This window comes from Microcaecilia unicolor, chromosome 4 (assembly GCF_901765095.1).
Source record: "Microcaecilia unicolor chromosome 4, aMicUni1.1, whole genome shotgun sequence".
Lineage (NCBI taxonomy): Eukaryota > Metazoa > Chordata > Amphibia > Gymnophiona > Siphonopidae > Microcaecilia > Microcaecilia unicolor.
Window position 1 is genome coordinate 340,362,972 of NC_044034.1, and position 7,057 is coordinate 340,370,028.

The window sequence follows — 7,057 nt, forward strand, 5'->3', positions numbered from 1 at the left end:
AAGTATCGCTTGTTCTGGATTCTTTATGGTCAGCCCATTAAATTTGCAGGTATGACTAGATATGTCTTAGCGGTTGTGTCCTGTGGGTTCTGGCTGAATATTAGTGGAGTCAATGAGGCAAACTCTCTAAAATAAAAAAATGACCCACTATAATTTCAAAAAGATGTGTAAACAAAAAGAATAGGACTTAAATGGAAGGAAAGCCTCAGAGCACCAGATTCTAAACCTCTATAGAGCTGAGGATGATCAGATTGATCTGTATTTCATCATTGGCTTAAAAAAACCTTCCCAGTATGTAAGATTGCTGTATGAAAAACATCACTGCTATTTGTGCATCTAAATATCAAAATCTAATACAGCATAAAGAACTCAAGAAATGGTACCTGGCTCAAAGCAAACTTTAAACGTATCTCCTGGAGCTCTTGTGGCTTTTGTTCCTGTGTCCACCAGTACGCCAGACCTAAATAAGGAGATAATGGAGCTGCTGCTGTACCTCAGTCTGGGCCTGTCTGAGCATCCCTGGTGCTCTAGTGCATGATCAAGGTCAGAGTGAACGTGCTTGTTCCTACCTCTACTGCCTTCAGCAGCATACTTTTATGGTAGAGGCCATAGCAGACACTAGCTCAAGTCAATAAGTGTGAAAAGGGGCAAGGAAGGTTGAGAGGAGAAACACTTCCTCTACCATAAGTGACAAGTGGTTGTACTGGCACGTGACCTGCAGAACATGCTTGTTTGCATGTGTGGCTCTAATATGTAAATTAATATTGATCCATAAAATCATGCTGGTCAGGGTTTTCATGTCCCCTTCATCAACTGCAAAACTTGGTAGAGGATATAAAACACAGAGGCCAGTTGTACGGGTGCAAAAGGAGAGGCCCAGACTTCACCACTGCTGAAGTGACCGTTCCCTTGGGTAAAAATCTTTCTCCTGCTTTTGTACTGTACAATAAAACTAAGTTCTTGGGCTTGTTTCCAGTGGCATTCCTAGGGGGGCTGACACCCAGGGTGGATCGCCAGTGCAGCGTGACACCCCCCCCCCCCCCCCGGGTGCACACGCGTGCCTGTCCTTCATTCGTTCCATGCTCCCTCTGCCCCGGAACAGGAAGTAACCTGTTCCGGGACAGAGGGAGCATAGAACGAACGAAGGACAGGTGCGCGTGCCCCCCCCCCCCCCCCTTGGTACACCACTGCTTGGTTGTGTTTTTATATAGCTTTTTTTTTTTTCTCCCCTCTCTTAACCTGTATGAAATTTAGAAGCTTCTCTCTGATAAATACAGGGGTATTGACCTGTACAGCCTGCATCTAGGTGTAAATGATTAGCTGCTGCTGGCAGGTGCTGGAGATCCATAACCTGCGATGATGTCAAATCTATTCCTGCATTCTCTGGTGCAGAAGGGTAGCAGTTGGGTTTCACAACAGCTCCAAAGGCAAGCACTACTCTTCAGTGTAACTAGTTATAGGCCATGCTGGAAGAGACCACTCCTGCTTGATAGGTCTTCTGAGCCATTCAAGGAATAGTGATTTTCTTCCTCTACACAGTCGGTAAAAATTGCAACCGCAGTAGCTGTGCTTACAGCTTTAGCTTTGTAAAAAAGTGAAAAGATTCTGTGGGGAAGTACCTCATTTGTCCACATCTCTGTGCAATGGCTGCTCTAACTCTAGAGGCTGTCCACACGTGCACAGCTTTGTGGTTTCTTTTATGTAAGGCCAGGGCCGTGCCTAGGGTCTCTGGTGCCCCCCTGCAGACTATCAGTTGGCGCCCCCACCCCCTCCGTCTAGCAAAGCAGGAACAGAAGGGAGCAGGCAAGTAAGCTGGACCTCAGGAAAAAAATAGCACTGTATGTATCCCTCATTGATAAGGCTCTGACTCTAAAGTTTAGCAATTTCATTAAAGCAAAATGTATTTTCATAACACTTCAAAGATTTCCAACTCAAAATAGGAATGCTAATTCAAAATGTGAGCAAAGTCCTCTTAGTTTCCAAAGATTCTTTTTCTAATCTCCTTTGCACCAAAGGATATAATTCAGATCAAACATTTGTCTCTGATCAACTATCTCAGATCAAATATTTATTTCAGATTAAATATTAAGGTTTCCTTGCTTACAGTCACTTAAATCTACCTAGCCTTTATATAGCTTATAGGATTTAAACACTCTTAAACTGAAATTCACCCTTTTCTATTCTTCATAAACTTCAAGTAATCCTGAAATATTCAGATCCTTTTTCACTAGAGAAATCTCAAACTTCAATCTCCACCAACCTCTTTTCATTCATATTTTCTCATTTACCACATAATCTGGCAGTCTTTTATAATTTCAGTCAACACACATAGGAACTCACAGCTGCATGTCTCTCTTGGCCAAACCGACAGTCAGTTGCTGTCTCACTCTGTTCCCTTCAGGGCAGATTTCTAACAAAAGCTGATCATCCAATCAGAGAGCTCTATTTGAATGCAGATTAACATACAGACACTGTAATGGGAATTTTTAGTGAAAAACACTAGATAAACCCTTCGTTTTTGGACCAAACTTCACACTTTTGATCAGAGCCATGCCCTAACATTAAGGCTGTAAACACTTCCATCATTTTTTATTCATAAATATGCAAATGAGAACCTCCCAAAAACGGACTAATTTGCATACGATTTAAACAAATCTGAGCATATGACAACCAAGTACAGAGTCCCAGCACCTGAATTCTGCAATTAGATTTAATACAAATACTTTTAAAACTTATTTTTAGCACTTTTAAAATTTCAGGTTGTCTTTAATTTGAATGCGGTTCAAGCTCTGAAGCTCACCCTGAGTGAGGAATTACCCACAAACCACAGCATATATAGCAATTTGGTTGCATTCTTTAAAATAACTTGAAGAGCCTGCCTGCCTCAGTGAATAATGCTGTTGCTTTCACTTCCGGTTTTAGGGCGATCGCAACTTCAGCTAAAAGATTTTGCAAGTGAGTGGAAAGCAGGGACCGCAGGGCAGCAGCGCCCCTCGAAGGCAGGCGCCCCCCTGCATTGCTTACCTGGCTTACCGCATTGGCACGGCCCTGTGTAAGGCAGTACATCTTGCCCTGAGTATTTAATCTTGACATTCTGTATAAAACAGGCCTTGATGTGGGTTTAGTATGGCTTTCTGTAATATTCCTTTTAATATAGTTCCCTTAGCCACATTGTACACCTTTGTTCCAGGTTCAAAATATTACATATGATTCTTATAGGTGCCAGTGTGTTTGTGTGCACAGTAGTTAACAGAGATGACTAAGGAAAGAGTTCTAGCTTGCATAAGTTGGTAGCTTATTTGAGCCCGCCCTTATTTTGTTTTTTAAATAAATGTCTTTATTGTGTTTTTTTTCCAATACAAATATTCAAAGTACAGTAATTCAGGTGCCACAAGATAACAGTAGATAGCAAGGAAAGAAGACTTATTTAACAAGTAGTTGCACCAGGTAGAATAACATTTTATAACAATTACTATCCAGGTGCTGTATTAGGAGAAACATTTCAAATTGTACCAATGGGGAACATTACCAAAGAAATCCTATACAATCAGTTATAAGTTCAGTAGATTTGAGCTATAGCCTCTATTTTCAGTTTATATTTCCAGCTGCTTTTTTTTTTTTTTTGTGGAAAAATAAATGTTATCTTCCATATCTCATTATGCTGTAGATTTGGTTTTGCATCTGCATTGCCACCTTCTGTGTAATGATTACCATTGCTTTCAAATGACAATGCTGCTGCAGCCTGGTGGTTGAGTGTATTACCCTGTCTTTTTACTTATACTGAAGCTTAATCTATTTTCTAAATCATGTAGTTTGATTTCATTTTCAAAAATGGCAATAGTGCTACTTATAATATCTTACTGAAAAACAGCTCTTCAACCACCTAAACCTGTTGCTGTTTGTGGTGACTTAATTACTAGCCTTGCTGTCAGAACTGTATGTAAATATCACATCAGCCTATGCAACTTAAGCACCATTTGTGCCAGTAGCCTAAACACTTTAGTGAACCCCCCCCCCCCCCCCCCCCCCATAAACTTTATCAACAAGTTTGCTCTTGGTTTGTTTTTTTTTCTTTGTAGAAGATCATTTATTTCTGTATTTCAATCACTTAAAACACTTGCACAGACTAAGGAACAATTTGAAACTGCAACAATGGACAACAGGACACTAATATCCCTAACCGATGGGCTATCTTTTCTGTCACATCCTTCATCTAACCAGAGTTCCTATCAGTTATGTCTGCTGTAATGGCCTGAGCACTGAAAAGGTCAATGAGTTGAAATTCTAGGAGCTGTGCTAAAATAATATATTTAAATACATACCAATAAGCCTAGCACTGTTCAGTAGCGGATGTGTAGGAACAAGATGACTTACGCTGATGAAGAGACTGGTCTAATCGTCATGTTGGTTCCTGTTGATCATTACCTGTTTTCTCTTATGTACTAATACCAAGTTCAGCTCTCTAGATGCTGGAGAAGGGGTGGAACAAGCAGTATGGGGCTCTTTGCCAAAATGTCAGTAAGCCCAATGCTTTCTTACTGCACGCTAACTTAATGCTATTACTGGTCCAACGTGGCTGCTGGCGGTAGTTCTGCCTTAAGTGTGTGTGCTTGTTTCTGGCATGCTGGACATTTTTTTTTTATAGTGTGGTAATCACACATTGCTGTGAGCTGCCTGCTTACCATGAAAGCCCTTACTGCCACCCCCCAATATATGGTAAGATTAACCATACTGTATATGGCCCTTTTTTTTTTTTTTCTTTCTTTCTTTAGGGGCTTTTTACCTGCTGCTGTGAAAGGGCCCTGGTCTACAGGACCAATAGAGGAAAGACCAACGGTTAAGGGTTCATCAGCCTGAAGAAGAGGCTGCTTGGGAGGGGAGACATTGATAGAGGTCTATAAAATTAATGAGTGGAACAATTAGTTTACAAAGTTGTAAATTTATAAAAGCAGAGACCCTTATTTTCTCACTGTATAATTGAACTTGAATTCATTGTGAGAGCCTGTAGTGTAGCAGAGTTTAAACAATGTTTGGACAAGAAATTATAACTATTATTAAGATGATGAGCAGTATGAAATCTCTTTAATTCTTTTGGGATCCTGTCTGATACTTGTGATCACTGTTGGAAACAGGACCCCTGGGCTTGCTAGGCCTTTGGTTTGGCCCACTATGCAATGCTTATGTAGTTAACTGAGTTTAAGCTAACTAACCTATAAGGATAACTTATCCATCACCCAGTCTTAGAATCTCTATTGCTAGGAATGGATTCAATTATATTTTCTAATACATCTTATCTACTTATTGTATATGTATTCTAATTCTTTTGGGTTAATTTCCTTCAAATGATTTTTCTTCCTACTATAACTAGTGCTACCCTGCAATAAAAGGATGGTTGTGGCTGGGTGGTTATTAAACACAGTTTCACAAATTTCTCAAATTCACATAGCATTGGACAAATCTAAGGCAGTCTGGTACTACTGTTTAAAAAGTCAAGTAACACAGTAATTTGATACTTTGTGCACAAGGGACAGGCAAGTAGGGGCTAGATTGTAAATTGGGAGCCCAGGTTATTGAACAATGGTATTGCTAAGTGTGACACTTCAGTTTCTATGTGTTTGTCATGGTCAATTTTCCAATCTCTGATTTTTCAGTAGGTTTGAAAGATGGAATTATCATCCAACATTTTTTTTTTTTTTAGCTTAGACCTAAATCAACTTAACAGCTGTAGACTATGAAGTTAGTAGACACAGCGCTCAAAGTATTAAATTGGTGGCTTTACAGGATCACCCACATGTCAAAGCCTGTTAGTTTAGTAACTTTTCTTCTAAGTTCAATAGGAGCAGTCTTCTGGCCCTCACAAAAGCGGTTCAGAAACCAAACGCATTGCACCGATTGGGAAACTTTTGCACTTTGGTCTTTACAGCCAGTCCCCAAGGGCTGCTAACAGCTCAGATGTTCAGGTTATCTTTATGTATGTTGCATAAAGTAGAAATAAGCATGTGTATCTCTTTTGTGCATATGTATGGGGGTTATGGTTAACATGAAAACCTGACCTTTTGACACCATCGATGACTGGAAGTGAAGACCAAGGCCTTAATATCATTCAGATGACAGTCCTCTGCTACCTGTGATGCTACTAAGTTTTCCCCTCCTTTTGATAAAGCCTGCATGCTTTTACTTACTAGAGTGGGGCATGCTTAGGCTGTGATGTCTTAGCTAGTATAGATTCCTATACCAGCACTTTGAATATGTCTCGTTCTTAAAACAACACGATTAAGAAAAAAAATGTTCTTAGCCCACTTAGGAGTCATTTTCCTAAAGCTTAGGGCACTCTTAATTCCATTAGCACATGCTAAGCTTTAGTAAAAGGCCTCTTAGCTGCCAACTACAGCTAACACATTATTTAACACTACTATTGTTTCATTCTTAAACATACATTATCATTGAAAGTTGATTTTTCGTAGCTCATGGCTGTTACCCCCAGCTTGGTTCTGTCTGCATTATTTGCGACATATGGTGTCTGGTAACATTTTTACACCCTTGTACATTATTTACATTCTCTTATCTAAAGTCATTCACAGAATAGAGGTCGTTTTACTAAGGCATGTTAACGTGCTAACAAATTAGTGTGTGTTTTCCTGCCATGCAGCCCATAGGAATACAGTGGGCTGCCCCACCTTTAGCACATACTAATCCATTTGCACACCTTAGTAAAAGGACTCCTCTCCCCACCCCCAAAAAAAAGCCGGTGTTTGTCTCATCTACACAACATACAAGAATTATAAAGAAATGAAAGTGTCTTGGTTGCATGTCCTCATACATTATCACATCAAACTTTGTTGCGCCATTTCAAATTATTGCCTTAATGAGGCCCTTTATAAATTGGAGCTCACTTCTGTTCAATCATAGTAGCCGAGTTGATGCAAATACTCCTGAACAAAGGATCAAACTGTTTATGATGTGAAGCTGAGCAAAGGGCTAAACATATGATTAGAGTAGAACTCCCGGTTCAAGTTATCCAAAGGTCCATATTGGAGGAAGGGCATAAGAAAACATA